Source organism: Bidens hawaiensis, unplaced genomic scaffold (genome assembly GCF_021521415.1).
Source record: "Bidens hawaiensis isolate Kalapana, Puna unplaced genomic scaffold, B.hawaiensis_p1.1 tig00022002_1, whole genome shotgun sequence".
Taxonomy (NCBI): Eukaryota; Viridiplantae; Streptophyta; class Magnoliopsida; order Asterales; family Asteraceae; genus Bidens; species Bidens hawaiensis.
The window spans coordinates 303,385-314,986 of NW_027493409.1; the positions used below are offsets into that span (position 1 = coordinate 303,385).

General features: G+C 41.3%; 1 pseudogene; it reads left to right on the forward strand.

Annotated features, from left to right (window-relative positions):
• Window positions 1-4,789: 4,789 nt before the first annotated feature.
• Window positions 4,790-7,489, forward strand: LOC143564412 (uncharacterized; annotated as a pseudogene).
• The last annotated feature ends 4,113 nt before the right edge of the window (window positions 7,490-11,602 follow it).

Below are 11,602 nucleotides of genomic sequence, written 5' to 3' on the forward strand. Positions count from 1 at the left end.
GTTGCTCTATCTGTTGCGGAAAGGTATAGGATTAACTCCTCTCCCGCTTTTGGTGCTGTGAGCGTTGGGAGTTCGATCAAGTGTGACCGAATCTCCTGAAAAGCTGCTTCCGCTTCTGGTGTCCAGCGGAAGTGCGTTTTCTTTAAACAGTTTCTCAACGTTGACACGAAAGGAAACGACTTATCCGCATGGTTTGCCAAAAAGCGATTAAGTGCGACTAGTCGTCCATTCAGTGTCTGAGCCTGTTTGATGGTAGTAGGTGATTCCATTTTGATAATGGCTTCGACCTTTTTAGGGTTCGCTCTGAAGCCATCTTTAGTGACGATGACCCCCAAGAACTTCCCTTCTTCCATTCCAAAGGCACACTTGCTCGGGTTGAGCTTCATGTTTATCTTCCTGAGCGTGTTGAAAGTTTCTTCGATGTCTTTCAACATTGCTTCTGCGTCAGGGCTTTTGATGACCAAGTCATCCATGTAGACTTCCAAGTTCCTCCCAATTTGGGCATGAAACTGGTTGTCCATCAGGCGTTGGTATGTGGACCCGGCATTCTTAAGTCCGAATGGCATCATTTGGTAACAAAATGTGCCATCGGGCGTCCGAAAAGCGGTTTTGTCCTGATCATCAACGGCCATGTGGATTTGATGGTACCCCTTATACGCGTCCAGGAAGCATTTAAGGCGAAACGGTGCTAACGAATCCACCTTAAGATCAATTTCGGGTAACGGATAACAATCTTTGGGGCATGCTTTGTTCAAGTCCTTGAAATCTATGCACATGCGCCATTGTTTGTTATTCTTCGGTACCATAACGGGATTTGCAACCCATGTTTGATATCTACTAACGCGTACGATGCCTGCGTCAAGGAGTTCCTTGACTTGGGTTCTACACGCGTTAGTTTGTTCTGGCCCCATTACTCTGCGCTTTTGTACGATTGGCGTAACAGCCGGATCGCATTTGAGCTTATGCTCTGCCTTACTTCGGGGTACACCAGTCATGTCAGCTGGTGTCCACGCGAAGATGTCAGCGTTTTTCTGTAATAAGCGCTTGAGTAAGGTGCGTGTGGGATCAACAACTGTTGGGCCGATGGAAACGGCCTGGTCAGGGTATTTGCCGTTGAAGGCCCATCTTTCTGGTTCGGTGATGGTTGGTTTAGCCATCTTTGGTTTGGGTTTAGATGAGACAGATGCGATGCATACCTGGGGAATGCCGGTGATCATCGCTACACCCTCAGCTGTTGGCCATCCCATCATGCCGTGGACTGAGGATACCACGGCGTTGAATCTTGCTATCCCGTCTCTTCCGAAGAGAATGTCGTATGTGTGGTGTGGCTTCCTCATTACGACAAAATCCACGTCTTCTGTGCGCGAGTGAGTGACGGGGAAAGATAGGATACCCAGGGGGGTGTTTGTGCTGCCATCGAACCCTTCCATCGAGGTGCAGATCGTTTCCAGGCGTTCCTTGTCTTCGTCATCTAGCTTGTCGAAGAACTGCCTGTACATCACCGTTGACGAGGCGCCGTTGTCAGCAAGAGTGCGAGAAGTGATGTAGTGCCCCAGCTGGCTTTTGATGACGATAGGGCCTTCTTTGCTGGGTCCTCCTGGCACTCGCGGGAAGCGCACCTCAGCTTCCTTCCACGCGCATGGTTCTGTCGTTCGCCTTTTTCTTCCTCTGATCTTACCATGAACCATGTTGATGCTGATGTCAACGGGCTTTCGTCCGTTGCCTCGGTACCGGTTATCGTTCCTTCCTCCCTTCTTTATTGATGCCACCAGGTGTGCAAGTCTTCCATCCTTGACGAATGCTTCAACAATATCCTTCAAGGATGTACACTCTTCCGTACTATGACCTTTTGTCCCGTGGAAGTCACAGGATTTGCTCTGATCCGCATTGGGTCGCTGCCGGATCATTGGAGCTTTTGGCCATGGTAGCTTTTCAGTGGCAAATATCTCCGTGACGCTTTTGGTGAGTGGCGTCCACCGGTGTTTTTGGCTTGAAGGGTGTGTGTTATTTCTTCCGCCAACAAGAGGGTGAGAGCTGGATGAGGTGTCAAAGTTTACCCTTGACTGCCAAATACCTAGCTTCCTCTTTTTGTTCTGCCGGGCGATCCGAACATTGTTTTCTCTAGTCCTTTGCGTGTAGAGGTGTGTACTCTGGGGAAGATCCCTTCCCAGTTGCTTCTCCGTCTCGGCAAAGCGCTTGGCCGCCGTCATGATGGCATCCCATGTGGATGGCATGCCGTCCTTACCCGTCAATGTGCGGATAAGCTCTGGGTATTCGGCGCCCTGGATGAAAGCGGCGCGAACAAGATCTTCACTTATGTTGCCCAGACTTAGCTTTTTGGAGTTGAAGCGAGTGATGAAGTCTAGTAAAGATTCATCCTCCTCTCTAACGCAGTTGAGGATCGTCCACTGTTCTTCAGTATATTTCCTTTGCTGGCTGAAGTGCTGGCTGAACTTGTTCTGAAAGTCCGCCCAATCATATATGTGGTGGACCGGTAAACGATCGAACCATGCCCTGGCCGCTCCAACCAGAGTCATCTGGAACATATAACACCACGTGGGTTCCGTCCAGTTACTGACGGTTGCCCCCGCAATGAATCTGTTCAAGTGGTCGTCTGGGTCGGATAGACCATCATAAGTGCCGATGTTGGATATTTGTTTGGCACTTCTCGGGGCGATTGCTTCCGCAATGTCCCTTGCGAACTTTGACTTTCCTGCATTTGCGGCAGTTGGTCTAAAGGTTTTGGAGAAGTCACGCGGGTTTCTCTCCGCATTCGTTGGTTTAAAGGCTTCCCCAAAATTCCTTGTCGGTTGGAAGTCCGTTTCCTTACGCTTCCCTTTTGCCTTATGGCGAGGGTTTGTGTCGGTATCGGATTCTTCCCGCTCATCGTCTGAGTACTCGCACTCACTGTTCATATTGAGATGTTGGCGAGTACTGCCGAATTCGTCAGCCTGTTGAACTGAACGCAAGCGTTCATCCAACTCAGCTTGGAACTCTTTCTGACATGCTTCGGCCCACGCCTTAACTTGATCTAGTGTTTGGCGAGGGACCCTCGTTCGTTTCTCCAACTGGGCATCAGTGAACCCCAGTGGAATATTTATTGCACTTGCCCCGGCTTGGGTAACCGGGGTAGTGTTCGTAAGATTTGTATAACCGCCGGTGTTCCCCCCAGTTGCTGGGGTTGTGGTTACCGGGGTTTCTTGGTCGCTTACTGGCCTTGGGACCGGAGTAACGTTAACCATTTCTTCAGAAATTTTGAAAAAACTAAGAATTAGTTCTAGCTTTTATGCACGGATGGCGCCAATGAAGAAACACTAAGTGACCCGGGGCAGATTACGGATAATCTGGGGGTTAAGTAATGTTTCCCACGAGGATGAGGTCCAGCAGAGAAGGTTATTCTTCAGGTGACCTGCAAAACAGACACCGTAAGCTCGTCACTGAGAAGGGGGGGGGGGTTCCTCCTTGTGACCACCCTCCGGCGTGAGAATCAGACTAGATTGCTCTGAATATAAGTGTATATTAAGAGATTGCTAGATAAGAATGAGATATCAGATGATGTCCTTACCATTCCAATTTGTTGGAGTATTTATAGCCGAATGTAGGTTTCTTAGAAGGTACAGCCGGCTGAATAGTATTCATGTTCTACCAACAGTGGACTACGCACAGGCCATGCTGGTTGGTGGATAGACTACGGCCGACAGTAACAAGGTCGGCTGTACACTGTTCCTTTACTGCCGGCTATGCACTGTTCCACCAACTGTAGGCTGCGCACGTCCCATAGTAAGGGTTGGTGAGTAGGCAGCGGCTAATAATGACAAACAGTACTAGAGGGTGCTCCTCCTCGTACTGTTGTCGGTGAGCTGTCACCCTGTGATTGGTTCATGGGCTGTTCTGGTCAGATCGTCTGTTCTGCCCATACCTTAGTAGGTATAGTACAAAAGATCTTCCAGAAGCATACGGACTGGCTCATTTAGGCGGGAGTATTCCCGCCTTGCTCATTCCTTCATGTGACTACTGAAGTAGCTAGTGCCTTGTGCGTGTAGCCTTGCTGTTAGTGCGGGTAGCCTTCCCTGATGGCTTGTATCCGCAACTGCGGGAACAGGCGGGGTACTTCACCATTGGGAGGCTTTTCCTGCGGGTACAGCTGGCGTACTGCGCGTAAGGTTTTCTCTGAGCATGGTGGGTCCTGCGGGAGCAGTTGGTCGTTGCGCAGACGTCCCTGTTCAAGGTGAGTCTTGCGGGTCCAACTGGGCTCTGTTGGGACCTACCTCTTCAATGTGCATTTGCAAAAAATGATACAATCATCATGGTACTGTATATTCCCTAAAATGACAAAAGAGAAAAATATGTTATTTGATATAGCTCCGTGACTATTTAGAAAAAAAAAAAAGTAGTCATGCATTTGCGTTTACTCATATGTTACTATTTTTTAGTTCTTAATTTTCTATTAAGCGAGATCATATGATCAATTGCCTTTTATCGCATACACATTTTGAATTTACAATATTGCACACCGATCGAGTAACTTGAGCGTCAGAGTGTTCACGAAGCTTAAAACCTTTGGGCCCACTAACGAGTATTCCTTGCATGGTTGCAGCCCGATTCCTGACCGCGACCGCAAGACCAGAACTTTAATTGGTACGAACAATTGGCCCATCAATTTTCAAAACATTTCAACATATTAACAAAATGGCCCAGTTAATTTATAACTTTAACAATAAAATATAAAAAGAAAACCAATCGTCACCTTACTCTAACTCATACTGATTTTGACTCCTGAACACACTCCATGGAGAAATCCGATAAGGCTAAATATCTATCTCTATCTAAGGTACACTGAACACGATTTTACTGTTTGTTTATGTAGATTTAATCTTCCTATCTTCGATTACCGGAGTTGAATTGAATCTAATTTGGAGTATGATATTATTCACTCTATTTACATCGTTCATTGGTTTTAGTTATGAAATAGCATCATGGCATGTTCGTTTTCGTTCATTTAACTTTAAACCAACATAAACACAAATAGTTAATTATTGGACAAATATTTGTTTAAAAAATGAAGGTGTGTGTGTTTGTTTAAAATCTAAACGAATAGTGCAAAAACATAAATGAATGAACGGAACATATCTTCTTGTTTGTTCGTTTGCTAAATGAAGGAACATAAATAGACTTTTGGCCGAACGGTTCACGAACAGTTCACTAAACGTTCGGTTTGTTTACAGGCCTATGATTATGATTGTCTATCTGAACGTTTTTTTTATGAAATTAAGTTTTCTTTTTCTAGATGATTTTATGTCTTTGAGTTTACAACTTCTTGAAAACATGTATGGATTACTACTAAATGTTTGTTTTACCTTTTCTTTAAAGGCCAAATTGCATTTTAAAAAGAAAACAAGACAACCCGATGCGTCTGCCAGAAAAGTTCCAGTGGATGTTTTGATAGGTGAGGATTGTGCAGATGATAGAACTATTGTCACTGGCATCTGCTGGACCCTTATACAACATGCCGAGACATCTCAAGAGGCAGGTGCTCTATTTGCCAGTGTTATCGGTGCATTTGCTCCAGAATTGCGCAATGCTATGATGAAACCACTAGAAGAAGCCGGCGCAAAAGTCAATGTAATACATGTTCCAACAGAGTCTGAAGATGCTGGCTATCACTTTGATATTGAAGATTCCTACAGTTACAAAGAAATTGTAATATTCATCGGAGTGAGCTTAATGTTACCGTTCAAGCATGTTTCTGAGAATAACTATGCTAACTTCGTGAACGCCAGGGTGAAAGGGATTGGTGGAAAACTAGGACTTGGCGATGATGAAGAGCTGAAAAGATTAAGGTATCCATTGGATCTCACTCGGGCGAAAATGGTAAAGAAAGTGTTTGGGGCAAACATGGAACTTAAACGAGAAGAGATATCTCATGTGGGGGTCTGAGCGGAATGGCTGTTTCTCAAGAATGGCTCGTTACGTCAGTTGGATGTTGTCATGGAATGAGCTCAATTTGATTGTCTCTATAAACAAGGCCTTGGTCTCGTCGGAATCACCAGTTCTCCAGCATGCTTCGGTACAAGATGAAGTAGACAAATTTACCAAGGCCTGGAGCCTTATACACAGTTCTTCACGTCCAGAGTATTTTCGGTATTTTTGTACACGGACCGAGGAACAGATGATCCAACGACGCAATTTCCCAACATTGGGTGCGGTTGCTCTAGAAATTCTCAACAGGAGCTCGAACAACAGATCTATTGCCAATTTTGTAGGTACGTCAAAGAAAGGGGGAATGTTGGTTCAAGAGCTTGTGGAGATGCATGAGCGGTATTGTAACGAGCATATGATGTCTGCAAAGAGTGAAGCAATATTCAAGTTCTTGTTTGACGAGGGAGATTATGATGACGTGCTGAATCAAGAGGAGGAGTACGAAGTCTGACTTCAAATTGAACTAGAAAATGGAAGGATGTACCGATCATTATGTTTAGCGTATTAAACTCTCAGTGCTAGTTTTTGTTAGAATCATTGATGATGTTATTAGTGGTAGCAGTGATATTTTGTTTGTTTTGGGTTGCATTTAACTTAGCACTATTTTTTCTTATGTTTCATATGTCAATTACTCAGAAAGCTGCAGTAGGTTAACTATTTCTATAAAGAAAATGTTTGTTTCTATTCACAGATTTGGTTAACAGTGAAACAGTAAGGTCATTTTATAGCTTATTAATGAGCTGAAAATATGAAGTCCATTGCGGTCTTATAAGGAACTAAGTAAGCCATTTGGTATGGATGTGATATAGTTTGGTTTTTGCATAATTGACTTTGAAATAATAACCTTAGAGCTAATCATTTGTTTGTCTTATTTTGTTATTTAACATAAACATGTGTAATACATATCCATGTCTTATTTTGTTACAGTTTTTTCAAAAATTTGAAGTGAATCTTATTTGTGTAAACTTTTTCTTAATATAGGATCTTGATAGACAACACAAGTCATGCAATGCTTTGTTGTAATAAACGGTACGTAAAGTTGTTTTTTATATGCATTTTTCATGTAGGATTATCTTCTAAAGAATTTAGAAGAAGGTGAATGCAAGTACCGAACCTGTAGACAAGAGTTTTGAAAAGGATGCTGTGGAAGCCACACCAACGCCACCCGTGACAGCAAATTCGGTTGGGACACCTGTCACCTCTGCAGTCAGTGAATATGTAACTGAAAAATCTGATGATGATATCACTGAGCCGCCCTCCAGCCATTAGTGAAGAAGGTGGTGAGAATACTGATGAGAAAAACACTGTTGATGAAACACCTGAGATTAAGGTAAAAAGTAAAAACATAACATGACATAAATTTCACATAATTCAGTAATTGTTTTATGCAATGGTCATATTTTCTCTGATTGTTATCCTTGTTTTTTTTCAAAAATAACTGCTTGAGACAGCGCTAGGCGATTATAGATTTCCAACTGCAAATCAAAGCAGAAACGGTTTTACCAGATAGGTAGAAACATGTCATGCTATCACTACACACCAATATTGTTGTAATCCCAACGGTTTCTTGACTCACAAGCCTTACATCCTTAAAGAAATTAACACGTGGGGAAACATAACATACAAATTTACACTTCGATTTAGACATCTAGAAGTTTAAAAAGACACTTCTAACGCATATGAAACATTGGCTTCACCATTAAACCCATGCCTATATCTCAATTCATATGTTAAGACATTATTATGGACGTTGTTGGCTGTTTGCTTTTGTCTACGGCAAGACACACTATCTTTGTGTTGGTTGATGGACTGTCAAAATATGTGAGTTTCATGGTCTAAGCCATCCGTTTTTAGCTCAAGTTTTCCTTGACAATGTTTAGAAGCTATGCGGGTGTCTACCTATAATTATATCCGACAAAGATACCACGAACTTTTGGAAGTTGATGTAATTGCATGGTGTCATATATAAGGACAAACTGAAATGGTTATAACCGCTGTTTAGAATCTTGCTTGTTTTGCATGGTAATTGAAAGGCCAAGGTGTAAATGGTTTAGTGGTCAACCTTATTTAGTAAATGGTTAATGGTTTAAGATTCTAGTACAATGGAAGGATAAGCCGCTTACAGACGTCATGCGGGGATTTATAGATGATTTCAAGCTAAGGTATCCTGATTTTAGTTCTTGACTTGCTGAGGTCAAGAACTTTACGATGGAAGGATTTTTGATATGGTGGATATTGTTAGTAATAACTAATAAGTATGAGGGATAATTCTTGCAATTGTTTATAGTGAAGTAACTGTAATAAAAGATTATTAGTTAGCATAACAATCATTGTAGTAAGTTAGTAAGGTAAGTCTAATGGGGTGTATCCCTTGTCTACCTCACCGACGCCCAAACACCACTGCATAGTGACGAAGTTTGGACAAAAATGCCGGGATGGTCGGACTGAATACGTATAAAAAGAATCACAAACCGGGGTAGATGCGCTCAAAATTTCTTAATATATATAAAAATTTTCAAACGAAAACACTTAAATTTACACTATTGAGCAAAGAAACGAAAGTGGCTGGAGCCACCCGGGTCACAATACAAGCTTCGCCCTTACCGCTAAGCTTGTATCTCAAAGAGTGTTGCCCAATGTAGCTTTGCCAAGTGACGGTGTTTCCCTTTGATTGCCACCGAAAGCCCTTTCCAATCTATTGAAATAACCAATCATAATCATCTACACTTTCTTTTAATATTTTATTTAACTTACACATCATTTTAGCTAATCTGGTCGAGTGAAATTTATACTGGGAAAATTGAAAAAGCCACGCCGCCTACGATGACGTAGGTGGGTACACCACCAAAAGGCCTAAAGCCTCAAAGCCCAACAATCACGAAACGTTGCTACCTTCAAGGCTTGATTGCTTCAGAAAGTTGATCAGATAGCATCGTTATTCGACAGCTATAGTCCATCATGAAAAGAGTGTAAAAGAAAGTCTCTTATTTTTCAGCGGATAATAAGCCTCACTTTCCCAAAGTAGCAAACCAACTTCCTGTGAAGGTAGAAAGTGATTAAGACCATGCGTAGTCATAATCTCTTACTTCCAGGCATTTCAAGTCATGTGTCACCCGGTCAGCATTTCAACATTTTGCAAAAAAAAAAAAAGGTGTAGTCATAACTCTCCTCATAACTCTACAACAATCATTACTCAGTCATTTATTTTTTATTTTTAATTAGAACTAACCAAATAATTTCATTAAATAAATAAAAATTACATTGTTTCTCACTTCTTGCTAATTACGTCCAAATTGTTAACTCCGTTGGATGTTTAACGTTACATGAGGATAATCTTTTGCCAATTATTTTTATATTTTTATGTATAGCTTACAACTTTGAGGGCCAATTATAAACAAGTGAATATGAAAGAGGGTTAAATGTAATAGTTTCCAAACTTAATTAAAAAACCCCATACCCCTTTAACTAATCTCTTTCTTCAAAACACCTTTCTTCATAACAAACAGATGAAGATCAACTGACCAAGCCCCATGCTTCGTTCGATTTTTCTTAATTCGGTTCGATTTTGGTCTAATTTTGGTTAAAAATTAGGTAAGAACCAGTTCCCCTTGAATGATTTGGTCTACTTTTGATCTGTTTTGATTCAATTTTGACCATGAAGGTCCGATTTTGACCACCACGGTGGTGCAAGAAGAGGATGAATATGATAGTTGTGGTGGCTGCGAGCTGTTCTTTATCAAAATGTGAGTCATCACCAACGTTGTGTAGAAAACGCTCATCCGGAAACGCCACCCAAAACACCGGGAGGGGCGGTGTTCCCCGGCGTTTTGGCTTCAAACGCATCCCCAAACGCTGCACTACACTCGGTCTAACAATCATATCCCTTCAAGCCTTCAGCGTATTAGACAAGTTGACTAAGTCAAGCTTCTCTCTCACTATATAGGAATGCCTTGGCATTCTTGGTTTTCCATTTGGAATTTCATCCTCACTTGTTTACTTACAAAATAATGCTGATGCAAGACTCTAAGCTGTTGAAGCATTTCATCATCGAGGAAAGCAGCCAAGCTGCTGATGAAACCCTTTAAGCTGCTTGCAGCTAGCATGGCCGGTCCTAGTCACCGTGTTCCAGGCCCGGCCCAAGGGTGTGGCTGGGTAGTCGACGGATAGGCCCAACACCCTGATAGGCCCGAAATTTTATTTTTTTTTTAAATATTATTTTTGTGAAAAAAGTATGTATAATCAATGTTTAAATACATTTACATAAACACTAGCTTGGTCTAGTGGCAAAGAGGTATGACTTGTAACTAAGAGGTTGTGGATTCCAGTCTTATTCAAGACAATTTTTAGTTTGTTTTTACACAAAAGTTTTTTACATAACTCAAATCATAACCAAGTAAGCCCACGTAAAATTAATTTTTTTAAACACAAAAAAATGTTCCTTTTACTTAAGACCCAAAAAAAATTTCGCCTTCGGCCCAAAAAAAATTTCGACTTCTCGAAGCCGGCCCTGCCGTGTTCCCATATTCTTCATATTTTATACTTGTACTTATATATTCGTTGTCTATCTTACTTATATTATAATGTTGGACAAATACTAATGTTGAGCGTCGGAGAGTGGTCTTGAGACTGGGTCTCCTGCCCGCCTTCTAACAAATTCTTTCATGTTGCATGAACAAACCTTGAAGGTGACGTAACAAGCAACCCCGAAGATGTTCATACCTCACTCATGTCATTAATTGTTGTAGCAACAACCTATGCGGCAGTGATGTGGTAGAAAAAATGGGCTTTTTTTAATGAATTTATCGAGCCTTCCTGTTTTTCTGGTTTTACAATTTTTCACATAGCAAGAACAAGGTTGCGGTGACTAGGGGTGTTCAAAAAATTCGAATCCGTATCCGAAATATCCGAAAATTCGGATATCCGAAATTTTGGATTCGGATGATTTTGAACATTTTCGGATAGTTCGGATATCCAAACTATCCGAAATATTTTTTTTCTTAATTATTAAATAATAAATATTATTTATAAGTTTCGGATAATTTTGGATATTTCGGGTAATTTTTCGGATATTTTGTATAATTTTCGGATATTTCGGATAATTTGTCGGATATTTTGGATAATTTTCGGATACTTTGGATAATTTTTGGATATTTTGGATATCCAAAATATTTTAAAAGTAGTTTTTAAATTTTTTTTATAATTATTATTTTTTCGGATATTTCTTATATCGGTTCATTATCCGCCCGGATATACTCGAAATTTCGGATTCAGATAGTGAAGTCCAGTTATCTACTATCCGAAAGGTTCAGATATCCGATAGTTCGGATATCCGACTTTGAACACCCCTAGCGGTGACCATTACCCAACTCTTTTAGCCTTAATACCGGCATGATGATTAAGATTATAAATCATGGTAAAATAATTAATAAAATTATTTTTATTAGACCATGTGTAGTCATAAAGCTCCACTACCAGGGGTTATGCGTCATGTGGCGCCCAGTCAGAGTTATGGTTTTGTACAAAAACAGGCTGTAGTCATAACTCTCCACATCCAGGGGTTATGCGCCACGTGGCGCCCAGTCACTTTTACACTTTTTGTTTTTTTTTTAATTTTTAATAAGAA